The 13,595-nt window shown below is 48.5% G+C and overlaps 1 long non-coding RNA gene across 2 annotated transcripts in view; it reads right to left on the bottom strand.

Moving 5' to 3' along the window:
- Window positions 1-1,292: 1,292 nt before the first annotated feature.
- The window catches only part of LOC144761958 (uncharacterized), a 31,298-nt gene continuing 18,995 nt past the window's right edge, over window positions 1,293-13,595 (bottom strand). Inside the window, exon 4 of one of the 2 annotated variants that reach the window (XR_013595977.1) lies at window positions 1,293-1,401. This is a non-coding gene — a long non-coding RNA (uncharacterized LOC144761958). Of the gene's footprint in view, window positions 1,402-1,543; window positions 1,572-13,595 lie in introns of those variants that run through there. The other variant, XR_013595978.1, reaches the window with a different exon arrangement.

The raw sequence follows: 13,595 nt of genomic DNA, 5'->3' as shown, positions 1-13,595 counted from the left end.
CTTAGTCTTTAACAAATCAAGTAGCTTTCTCGTTGATTGTTTTTTCAACAAGGATTTGATCAGTCTTGGACATTCTAGCTTTTATTCCAAATAATTCAATCAGCGCATGAACTCCTGGTTAGAATTGAGTTTTGAAACTCAGATTTCAGTAGTGTTTAACAATGTTGAAATGTTCTTTAAACAAACCACTAAAAGATCTTGCCTAGGTGTAGTGCACTACGCTGTAGGCAGATAGATCCTACACAGCACTTTGCTCGTTGAAGGTTTTTTATCTTACTTGTACTTTGTTCTTTTTTTCAGGGCTGAGGCTCAGGACGATGACACTGGAATCCTTGGATGAGGAGTTGATTCAAGGTAACTTGACTGTTTCTTCTGGTGAGAGTTCTCAGAGCGGGTGCTGGGCTTCCAAAGAGGCAAGACAGTTCCCAGATCACTAAACAAGAAGTCAAGCAAAGCCTCATGTTGAAGGTGAAGTATGTATACTGATGCCCTCAAAATGTCCGTTGAGGCTTATGTACCAGCCAAGGTCTTGCAAAGACTTGTGACAGCATGCGATATCCACGGATTTTAAAAAGTTGGTCGATGGAAAGACCATGGTTCCTCTAAAAAGGGATGGCTGGGCCCAGAAATGCAAGGAGAATGGGGAAGAAGCAAGTGTCCAGATGGGCAGTTGTTCCTAGGTGCAAGATGCACAAATGGTGGAGCGAGACCCCGAGATCCCAAGAGAACACGGGCCGGATATGACCTCAAAATGAGTCCCACTGTGCACGTCCCAAACCCAGAGCCAGCAGTGGTCAGAACACTAACAGGGCATGGATGTCAATTGACCAAAATTCCAGGGTGGTAGAATAAACAACACTCTTGCCGCACCATTAGCCCTCAAGAGTGTCCAGTTTGATGGTAAGGGGGCTGTGCCAGGACAAGGGGTAGAAATTACAAGAAGCAAATAGACTGTCAGAGGTTTGCTTACTTTCTATTCCCCCACTACCTTCATGAACGTGTAAGTTGGGAGTGGTGAGGGATGTGCGAGAAGTACCAAAGTGGTAGCCTCTCTGTCTCCTTGTAACCCTTAATTGACTTTCATTGGGGGAAATGTTAGGATCTCTTTGAAATGTCTCAAGGCTGCATCATCAGTCTGAAAGGAAGGGGGAATCCAGGTCCCAAAGTTTAGCTATTAAATTAGACAGAGAAATATATGTGTTGGTCAACATTGTCAAAAATAAGGTTGCCAAGATTGCTTTCATCTGTGATAATTTGCATACCAGCAATAGCAGAGATGAATACCTTTAAATCATGTCTTTAGTCTTTTTAGTACCACTGAACATACTGTTCTTTGCGCTTCCTCTTGGCAGTTGCTGACATTTACCATAATGTGTTTTTTTGCTATTGTGCCGCCTCCTCCTGCAAGTATTCAAGTATTTTTTTTTTATAATTTGGAGCTCAAAGAGATTCACATAAATACAAAAAAGGTTTTCTAAAAGGCAATTCATACAGTATAAAATATACAGAATCATAAAATACCAGAAGACGCCATTCGGCGGACAACCATGCTCTACTTTAGATGAAAGGCCCTACGAACAGAAAAAGAGCAAATTAGCAATTGAATCAGTTAAGCATTATAATACATTCCTTGGGGAATGCAGGAAACTATATAAGCTTAGTACAATGCAACAAGTATGATGCGAATTCTTTTTTACAGTGTAAAACGAATACAGTATTTCTATTTGAGCAATACATTTAGATTTACAGAACGATACATATATGGAACTTCTATTTGTACTGTACAAAATCTTTAAGGCCTAAAATGCCCAATTTCACAAGTGCAAAGCCCGATACAGTAAATATAGAATTACAACGTACAAACATATCTAAAAAATATTTAAGAAATGTTTTAAAATGTAAACATTTTTTAACAAACTATTTCTGATGGAGGAGCAGAGACATTTCCAGGCCTCCGTTACTGAAATTCTATTGTACTTTATGAACATTGGGCCTAACAATTGACGATGCAATGAGTGTAGGAGAGAACACACAAATATCACATGATTTAAATTTTTGACATAATTCCAACAAAGATCACAAAGCCTCTCCTCCCTAGTTAATCCTTCCCAGGATTCAGTGATAATTTGTAACAGAAGCAAGTTCCACCTTAATAACAAAATAGTTCTACGCACACCATGGGGAAGGTTCCATAGAACAAACGGTTATGGTTTTTTACAGATGCTACTCTCCACTACTAATTCATTTCGGGCATACTGAGTACAAAGCATAATGTCCCTTTTCAGACTCACTTCTTAGATTGATTTTTTAATCAGCTTTTCAAGATAAGCTTTGGAAGTGGTACCACCTCACTCTGACCAATTTTGAACATATCGAGAGCTTCCATATAATTTAAAAAAATGGCACTTCTTCCCTTCAAGCTATAAAACATTTCATATTTTAATGCAGTCCTAACAGAACCAAAGTCACTATTCAGTATGTTATTCCCCCTCCTTAGAACAGCTGCCACGTCAAACACATTCATAGAGAGGAGCCCAAATTCAAGCTGGAAGACTGAAGGTACAGCTACAAAATTCAATTTACAGATTTGGCACCGAATATGCCCTTCAACCTTCTTGAAAAAGGACCAATACCACTCTACCATTACATTACAGGTGTAGCTCAGTGAAAGCATAATTTTAATCGTATAAATTGGCAAAACATGGGCAAAATGCCTTTGCCCGCAACACTTACATATTCTGCAAATGGCTGCAGCTTTAGATAATGCCTAACTTCTACACTGACTGATATGATCCTTAACTAAGCAATTACTAGAAAAGATTCTACCAAGATATGGGTACAACTTCACCAATTCCAACCTATCATCCCCCAGGAACCAGTGCAAATCCTTCCTAAATCTGTACTCCCGGAACCTGAAAAACCATACCTTTACTCTTAGAGATGTTTACTTTGAAAAAAAGTTAATTAGCATATTATCACAGCTAAGAAAGACTCTGCGAGGTAAGTCATGGGTGTATAGGAAGAAAAGGAGGGGCGCAAGTAAGCACCCCGCTTCAAACCATTATGTGTCTTCACTTTGCGGGACAGAGTCTGGGTCCCTCCTATCAAAACCTGAGTCCAAGTTGAAGAGTGCAGAGCAACAATCCCAGTGCAACCAATTTTCTCCATAGCATCCCACGGTCAGCCCAATTGAACGCTGTATAGATATCGATAAAGGCAGAATATAAAGCCATGCCCTTACCCACAGGATACTTTTCAATCAGTGTTTAAAAGGCTATGATATTTTGTAAGGTTCCACAGTTCTTACTAAACCCAGCCTGCTCAACAGGAACAAAGTTATTACAAAATGACCAATCATGAAGATGAAGAAGAATACTCTTGCCGAACAATTTCCCCAATTGCGTCCAATAAGACAATCTGCCTGAAACTAGCAGGAGAGGTTTTAGTGCCCTTTTTACATAAAGACACATCAACACTTCCTTTCCAGGAGGATAGTATAACCCCATATAGATAACAATATTGAAACACCAGACACAGAAAAAGAGCCCATGCAGAAACATCTTGCTTGATGAGAGATATCGGACATTCATCCTGGCCTATCGCCCCGGAGTACCTTGCACCCTTAATAAAACCGTGTATTCAATGAGTGAGGCTCAACATTCGACTCCAACAGAATCCTACAACTGGAATTGGTGGCATATAATTGCGAGATATAGTGGGTCCACTCTGCTTCAGATATAGGAATGACCTCAGCCTTAATTCTGGAATCACAGTATTCCGCTATTAAAGACCAATATTTTATACCTCCCAAGGGATAACCACCAACGGTTTAACACCAGTATTTCTATTTTAACTCCCATGTGATTGAAACAGGGAATAGAGTTCTTTAGTGAAGTGGCAGAAGGGCCTAAACTTGCTGTTTTAACATGAGCGACCACATTCATCTTGTTATTATTTGACCAAAAAGCATGTCAGTTTGTTTTATTGCAAACAATCTTCTTAATTCTGCAATTCTAGGACCAGAGTGCTTTGAGCTCCAAATCAATCGCCACCGAGAGAATACTGTGATCACGCCCTCAGTACCTCAAATTGAAAACAGGTACCAAACATGTGGTCTCCACCATATAATCAATTAATGATTGTCTTTGACAAGAATGAAAAGTGAAAGAGGCTGTAGAATCCTCTGGGAATCTGCCATTTAAAGCAATGAGTAAGCATGAGTGTAAAATCAGTTCCGCTCGCGGGTTTTGCGGATTTTCGGCAAATTCGCAATCCGCAAACTCTCGCCGAAAATTCGTAAAATCCGTGCGAAGCGGATTTTTTGCTTGGTCGCACTTGCCAACTAGAATACTATACAATTTCGCGGGAGTAAACACTTGCGAACACGTAGATGCGGCGGGCAGCGACAATCTCGCAATTGCGAGATAGCAACATTTGCAATTTCGCACAAGAAATCCACCAGCAGGCAGCATAAACCTTGAAAATTATATTTTTTATCAGAATAACTCCTCAGGTTGACATTTGCCTGCACTTTTTCTTTGCAAGGAGTCAATTTTTTTGGGGGGGGGGTGGGAGGAAGGAAGTGCCCCACAGTCTCCAACTTCCTGTTCCTGTCCAGCAGGCTCCTCCCAGTGCTTTCTTCATGTGCTGGTCACTTTGATTTGGATCTTGACCTGGAAGGATTACTTTTTGTGGATGCTGCTGGATATTTGGATTTTTGCAAAACTGAAAGCACTCAGCAGGTGCAAAAGTTCAATCTTATCATTAGTAACCATTCCCTGTAGTGCCTGGAAGGATTACTTTTTGTGGATGCTGCTGGATATTTGGATTTTTGCAAAACTGAAAGCACTCAGCAGGTGCAAAAGTTCAATCTTATCATTAGTAACCATTCCCTGTAGTGCTTCCTGAGGGGCCCCTTCAGAGTTCAGTTGCCTACTTGCAACTATTCTATGACCCTGCTCTGACCCTCACAGCAGGCTCATAGAATAGCTACAAGTAGGCCACAAAGGTCCTGTGAAAAAAAATTGCACTGCAACAGAAAGCAAATTACAGATAAGGAAGCAGGTGCCAGCCAGACTGGAAGTTTAAATTCAGTGACACATTAATCAACCTCAAATTAATTCATGTCAGTTGAAGCAGGGCAGGTGTGCTTGCTTTTTTTCACCCCCATAACCTACAGTGATAAACCAACCAGAGGGTGGCAGTGATGTACCAGAGGGTGGCATGGGTGTACCAGAGGGTGGCAGTGGTGAAACAGAGGGTGCTGTGAACCTGTGATGATGAACCAGACGTAGAAACAACATAGTCGCGGCCGTTGCGAGCCGACAAGTACGTTCGCAATTGCGAACTGGTACACAACCCTCGCGAACTGGCAGAAACCCTTGCGAACACAAAAAAAAAAAAATAATCCGCAAATTCGCGAGAGTTCGCGGATTTTGCGGATTGCGAATCCGTAAATACGCAAGTTCGCGGATTGCCAATTCGCAAAATCCGCCCATGCTTAGCAATGAGGTAATTGGATCTCAGGCAGTCCAGTAAGCATAGACCCCACCTATCTGATCTAATATTACCAGGTAAAATAGCCTTGCGAATACTCCATACCTCAGCCAGCTCTGAGTTTCCAATGGCCAAACAAGAAAAATGTTAGATTTTGTCATTGAAATCTCCTACGATGATTATCAATGTGCATTCGTCCGAAACATTCATATAGTGTACAAAAGAGAACATAGACTCCTCTAACGCGTCAGACCTCCTCACAGGAGAGATACAAACATTTACCAAAAGAAAGGATGTATATGGCACTCCTATTACCTTGCACAGGGCTAACTTTAAGAGGATGCAAGGTTTTGAGGAATGGACAAAAATCTTAGGATTCCAATTTATACCACTACTGAGTAAGATAGCAATACCTCCACTGGCATGACCTTTTTCCATGGGTTTTGCTGCACAAGAAAATACTAAATAATTATCATATTTACAATCAGAACATATTCAGGTTTCCTGTAAGCAAATTATCAATGGCCAAAAAACGCATTAAAAGTTTAACTTGGGGGGGGCGTGGCTAGCAGCCATCGATGGCGGCTGCTGCTTGAGGAGGCTCCGGAGCAGGGAAGGCTTCCCGTGACCATCCGACATAGTTATCCGGCACCTAACAGTGCAAAACGGGGCGGTGGAGAACCGGAGTCCGTGCGGCACCCGGCGGAGTGAATCTGAGGCTGATTCGGCGCGTCTGCGGCCCCGGAGCCGCCACTGAAGCCCGCGACCGGTGAGGCCTGTCATCTCCCAGTGAGCACCGGAGCCACAGTAGTCCCTGGGGCCGACCGGAAGTTGCCTCCCGGCGGCCACACCAAGCCGGAAGTGCCGGCCGGCCACGGCATCGAACCACTTCGTCCTTCTTCTCCCCGGACGCCTGGGGGCGCGAGCGGAGCTCCGCGACCCCCGGCGGCAGGGGCGGGGGGCCGTGGCCACCACCTGCAGCCTCCACGGACGCCGAACACCACGTAGGAGGAACAGCCATCTTAGGCGCCGGACACACGTCGAGTCCCATCAGTGGCGGCCCCCTCCCCCTGCTGGGGGGTGGTCGGTCCCGAGCCCCGGTTATCTGGAGGGGGCTTCGCGGCCCCTTGACTTCGCCCTGGGAGAGGTGGGCACCGGGGGTGTGATTTTCCTTCCCCCCCCCCTGCTTGCCTGGCGGAAGAGGGCGAGCGAACCCTGACTTGTACGCACCTGGAGGGAGGCCACGCATTGGGGACAGCGGGCCCGCACCTACGAGCCTGGCCCGACCCACATCTTATTGACCAGGAGCACCGGGTATCACACGGATTGGCCGGGAGGGGGAAGCCACTACATCTGATGCCCTTCGAAGACACGGCGCCCCGTATCCCCTGCTGTGACGGCTGAGGTCCGGACCTACCGTTGAGTGCACGCACAGAGTACCCATTGTCCCTCACGACGGACCCTACATTTCAGAGGGTGTCCGCCATGTCACAGAGAGGGTCCAGACAAACTGCCGCCCAGGTCAGGCTGGACAAATTTGCGTATGACAAGCACTCCCCGCCCCAAGACCAGCGCAAAACGGGGGGGAAAACGATGGAGCCGGAGGGCACCAAGAAGGCCACTATTGAGGACGTCCTGGCGGCATTGGCGCAAATACAGGCAACGGTGGGTGCTACAGCTACTGAGGTCACGCTAATCCGGGCGGACCTCCACAAGATGTCGGGAAAAGGTCAAGCAGATGGAGGTAGTCACCAAATCCCTGGTTGATGATGTATCGGAACTACAGACGGCGATGGAACGACTGCAGACGGATAACAGACTGCTTCGTGACAAGTTGGGTGACCAGGAAGGGCGCTCCAGACGCAACAACGTCCGAATTTTGGGAGTGCCGGAATCGGAGAACACGGGTGCCATGGATCTCTACGTGGAGGAGTTGGTTAGGACCAAGCTCCAACCTAAGGGACTATCAAACTTCTTCTCGGTGGAACGGGCCCACAGGGTGCCGGGGGGGAGGCCTAAGACTGGAGGGCCACCTCGGCCAATACTAGCAAGATTGTTCAATTTTCGAGACCGCGACACCATCCTGCAGGCCGCACGAGTGGCGCCGGCCATCCAGATCCAGAACTCGAGGATAGCGTTCTTCCCGGATTACACGGCGGAGGTCGCCAGGAGGAGGAAAACATTCCTAGAGGTCAAGAAAACATTGCGGGAAAAAGAACTACAATACTCGATGCAGTTTCCGGCCCGGTTGCGGGTGGTAGCAGACAAGAAAGTGTGGTTCTTTGACACCCCGGACGCTGCCCGGGACTGGTTGGAGGGATGGCACATGGTGGACCGACAGCACAAATCATCCAGGCACCGGACCGACCGCGGAGGACACAACGGGACTGGCTCGCAGTCATCCGACCGGAGTGGGGCAGAGGGCTCGCACTCGCGTGTACTTGCAGGGAATGGCGAAGAGGAATGACTCCCACTCGTACGATGGCCTCACTAACTACTGCTGATCGACGTCACGTCGCCTGGTAGCTGTTTTTGGACTCTGGCGACACTACCCCAAAAGCATGCAGGGATGCCGCCTGCTCAGGGAGACACTCTCCCCCCTTACACCCAAGTACTCTGGTTGTGGGTTGGGTAAAGCGCTCTGCTCAGTTGGGGAGGCGGGCAGTTGAAAGTCCGTTAGGCAGGGATGCAGGGAGGGGGCAGTTGGGAGGGGGGGGTTCTGTTAATGTTAGGAACATACATGCACGGTCAAGGAAAGTAACTAGGTTTCCATATGCGTTTAAACGAAACGAGAGTTATGGACAGGGAGATGCAACTCCCAGCAGCGCCTTTGAGGGTGGGTCAGCCCCGGGTGGGGGGGAAGGTGTCCCTCGTGGGGTCCTCCTGATTCCTGGTGGGCGGAGGCGCGCCCGGTACCCGGGTGACATTTCTCCTGCACTACACTACCGACCCCTGAATACCCAATGGCGGATACGTACAGTCCTATGAGGGGAGGGGGGGATGCTGAAACGCAATGCCCGGCCTTGCGTGTCATGTCCTGGAACGTGAGCGGGCTGGGGGACAAGGTTAAACGAGGTTTGGTCCTTACCGCGATCAGGAGACAGAAACCCATGATAATACTTCTGCAGGAGACACATTTAACAGGGGGGGCGGTCAAAGCCCTAGATAGACGAGGGTACAAGATGGTAGTCCATTCGGACTTTACGTCCGGATCCAGAGGCACCGGCATCCTGATGCAGAAGAACACACGGTTTATCCCCATGCTCACGAAAACTGACGAGCAAGGGTGCTTCGCGGCCCTACAGGGTCAGTGGGAGGGAAAACTCATCACCCTGGTTTCAGTATACATTCCCCCAGCGTTGCACTCAGTACACCTCCCCAAACTGGGTGAGTTTATTCTGGCCCTCCCGGAGGGTGAGATTGTCCTTGGAGGGGATTTCAACGCAGTCCTTGACACACAACTCGATAGGTTCCCCACACAGGTCCCCGCGGGGGGGGTTCCCCGCCTTCAACGATTCTTAACTGCCATGGGCCTGGTTGATGTCTGGAGACACCTCTACCCCAACACTAACCGATACACCTTCCACTCCTCAGTACATGGGAGTCTGTCGAGAATCGACCTTTTCTTGACCCTGGGGGACGGTCTCCGACTCGCGGAGGACATGACAATTCTTCCTCGAGGGATCTCGGATCACTCCCCTCTTACACTCACACTCTCCTCACAGACGAGATCACGTAAGCGACTGTTCCCCATACAGGCCGCTTATCTCAAGGTTCCCCAGGTCCGCAAGGTGCTAAAAAAGGTGACTTCGCAGTATTTCACTGAAAATATACACTCGGTGCACTCCTCCGAGGTACTGTGGGAGGCTTATAAGACAGTCCTGAGGGGGGAAGCCATAAACACCATCACAGGGTACAGGCGGGAGCGCTCCCGAGAATTAGATAGTATAGACCTGACCTTGCAGGACCTAGCAGAGAAGCACGAACAATCCCCCACACCCTCCACCTTACACGCACTGACACTACACCAACAGATCTATAACGACCATCTCCGTATGTATGTTAAGGGTCAGTTGCAAGACACCCAGAATAGGGTCTACGAGTTGGGTGATAAGGCTGGGAAACTGCTGGCATGGCTCGATAGGCGGGAAGGGAATGCTAGGGGGGTTCCGCGTCTGAGGGACACAGATGGCACACTGCACACCAATCCAGAGCGAATTGTGGACCTCCTAGCAGACTACTTTGAACAGGTGTACACCCCTGATCGGGTGATCACCTCGGAAATGGCCAGAGACGCGCTAGCGCCGATCGCAGTCCAAACACTGTCCCCGGAAACATCAGAAGAACTGGAGGCGGATATCTCCGCTGAGGAAATACACTTAGCTATTCAGGCCCTGAACCCGGGAAAGGCCGTGGGGCCCAACGGGATACCGGTAGAGTGGTATCAGGCGATGCCGGAGGCCCTTAGTTTACATCTGCTGGGCATGTTCAGGGAGTGTCAGGAGAGGGGTACGCTCCCGCCTGATCAACGGATAGCAACTATAGTGACCATCCCCAAACCGGGCAAGCCACCTGAGGAATGTTCCTCTTATCGTCCTATCTCACTGCTCAACGTGGAAGTGAAGGTGCTGGCCAAACTCCTGGCAACGCGACTCCTGCCCCACCTCTCTTCTCTGATACACCCGGACCAATCCGGGTTTATGCCACACAGGAACACGGCGTTGAATCTGCGACGCCTACATGGCGTGCTGGCTAGGGCTGACTCGATAACGTCCCAGGCGGTGATTTTGGCGCTCGACGCCAGGATGGCCTTTGACCTGGTGGAATGGGAGTACCTGTTTGAGACGCTGTCGCGCCTAGGGTTTGGGCCCCGCTTCATTGCATGGGTCAGATTGCTTTATACTGACCCGGAGGCTAGAGTGATGGCTAATGGCCATGTCTCTCGGAAATTTACCCTGGGGAGGGGTACAAGACAAGGTTGTCCCCTCTCCCCCTTGTTGTTTGCGATCTTGTTGGAGCCCCTTGCCACGCTCATCAGAACCTCGCCCCTCCTTAAAGGCATCTGCTGGAGGGAGGGGTGGGAGGACCGGCTGTCCCTCTACGCGGACGACATGCTGGTCTACTTATCTAGTCCCACTGACGGAATTCCGGCCTTGTTACAACTCTGTGATGCTCATGGCAGGATCTCGGGTTATACACTGAACTGGAATAAATCGGAACTGTTTGTTCTGAGGGGACAGCCTCCGACCCTTGACCCGAGCTGCCCTCTACGGGTGACAGGTACATCGTTCAAATACCTAGGCATCCATGTCACCAGGGACCCTACAGAATTTGTGGAAAAAAATTTGAAACCCCACGTGGATAGACTCAGACGAGATGTTAAGTTCTGGTCGGATCTTCCACTGACACTCTTGGGGCGGGCCTCACTTTACAAAATGATGGCTCTGCCCAGGTTTTTATATGTCCTCGAGAACACACCTTACCCGATAGCCCCCAAATTCTTCCAGACGGTGGCGGCACTGGTTTCCAACCTCCTGTGGGGGACCCACCCTGCCCGTATCGCCCAATCCAAACTACACAGAGGCTGGTTTGATGGAGGTATCGCCCTACCCAACTTAAAATTATACTATTGGGCGGCGCACCTTAAACCCATCAACCACTGGCTGCATGCTGCGCAAGGAGAGCCGGCGTTCCGGACAGACAGGGGACAACTGGGCTTGGATAGCATGTTGGCTCCGTTATACGACCACCGCAAACTCCGCTCCTTAGTGGGTCCCACTAAATTAACGGTTGCAGTTTGGCACGCAGCGACAGCTGCGCTAGGATGGAAGGGGGTGATCACCAAGCTAACCCCGCTGTGGGACTCCCGAGTCCTCGGTCACTTGAGAAAAAGTAAGGGTTTTTCACATTGGGACACGATAGGGATTTCCGCGGTGGGAGATCTTTGGGAGACGGGCGGGGTGCTGCCCTTCAGTAGACTGAGGGAATTGTATGACCTCAGTGAGAGGGAGCTTTACAGATACATCCAGATTAGACACGCGCTACTGGCAGTACTGCCTACTGACACCGTCCTGCCGGAGTCCACCCCACTGGAGGACCGTCTCCTTACAGAATTCATGGTAGAGCGTGCGACGTCCCTTGTCTACCGCAAACTCCTTAATAATTCACCAGACCCGACACTAAAATTGAAGGCGAAGTGGGAGGGTGACATTGGTGAGATGGACGAGCAGGAATGGAATGAGGCACTGGCATCGCCTAAGGAGGTCGGAATCTCATCGAGATTACGACTGGTACAATTGAAGATAATACATAGGGTGTACTACACTAGAACAATGCTACATCATATTCACAGGACAGACCACCCTTTCTGCCTTCGTGGGTGCGGGGAGGAGGGCTCATTCTTCCACACCATATGGGATTGCCCTCGAATTCAAGAATATTGGAGACAGATACTACGGACAATCTCGCAAACATTAGACTTGACACTACTGCCCGACCCGAGGAGGTGCCTCCTCAATATATGGGAACCTACAGACCTCACACGACACAGTCGACTCTGGGTCACGGTGGGATTGGCGGTGGCGAAGAGGGATGTCGCGCAACGCTGGGGGGTCCCAGAACCTCCGTCCAAGTCACATTGGTGTCTGAACATGGACAAGACAATGGTGATAGAAAGGGCAGTCTACTCTAGCCGCGCATGCCCGGGGAAATGGAATAAAATCTGGTCCAGGTGGAATACATATAGGGGGAGATCTGTGACCCTTTGCCAGAGGATGACCCTGAAGACTCGGATGAGGAGGGGGAGGAGGGTTAGGTAGCTAAGCGGTATGTGAGATAGAGAGGCACGGATTTGATGGGGAGACAGCTGCACTAACACCCCACAGAGAACTAAGGCCAGGAGGACATGGACTTCTGCATTGCTGGCCCGCAGGATAGGCAGAAGGCTTACCTACTGCAGGATAGATTGATACCTTAGAGGGATCTGTAATGGGAAACCACAGGGAGATACTTCCACATGCTCAATATTGTACTAAACCTGACCACGCTCTTGTTCCTACAGGTTAGTTTGTTTGTTTGTTTGTTTGATTTATAAAACTGGGAAATCAACGCCCATCACTTTCTGATTTACTGCTAGGAATGCCAAGACCTGTGAATGTAACGGCTGTCACGATACTGATTTTGTTGGCTGTTTCTCTGTAACAATGTATAACATGACTCTACTACTTTGACTGGATGTTAGCGGCCGGCCCAACGGGTTGTAGGCAGTCTGCAGTGTATTTGTAAAATGCAATAAAAGTTTTTGATCCCAAAAAAAAAAAAAAAAAAAAAAAAAAGTTTAACTTGGAATTAGACTGTCACAGGTCCGCCAAATTTCAAGAAAGAATTTTACTCAAGGAGCTACATCTGCAACATTGGAAGTTTTATGTTTGTTTTTGAAGCATGCAATGCACCTGCTACCCAAGTCCAGGGGGCTAACTCATCTCCCTTCCCAGATTCCCTGGCCCACTGGTCCTCATTACCCACAATGTTTATCACTCCCCTCCCCGTGACTCTACCAATTGAAATTGTGATATCCTTCATGTTTGCACACCCCCTACTACTACATAAATCCTGGGTGGAATCCTGGATGCCCAGGCCTAGGGGCTATGGTCCCTTTAAATGGAAAAATAACAATAATAATAATTTTTCCAGAAATGGTCCACATTGGCCAGGATTAGCGTTAAACAATACTAGAGCTAAATGTAACCATAGAACTCGTAAGTGGAGCAAGGAGGCCCAAATACACCCGATCAATATCTTTACTTGACACCAGGAACGGGGCCTCAATTTCTAATAGAAGCGCCTAGATAAAACTTCTATTCAGAGGGCCCAATTCACTATCAAACAAAGAAACATAATTCAAGGAATTAGAGAGATGACAAAAACCAAGTCCATCAAGAGGATTATTATTATGCCTTGGCCCAGCCCCAATATTAAGTGGCTGTGCTGATGTAAAAAAGGGGGAGTCTCTTCATTAATAGTCCTCACGAATATCAGAGCAATGCGTAAAAAAGATTCACCACAAGGGGGAGCAGAGGAAGATCTTTTAGGGACCCACT

The sequence above is a fragment of the Lissotriton helveticus genome, chromosome 6 (assembly GCF_964261635.1).
Source record: "Lissotriton helveticus chromosome 6, aLisHel1.1, whole genome shotgun sequence".
NCBI lineage: Eukaryota > Metazoa > Chordata > Amphibia > Caudata > Salamandridae > Lissotriton > Lissotriton helveticus.
This window is presented reverse-complemented; position numbering and strand designations above follow the sequence as displayed.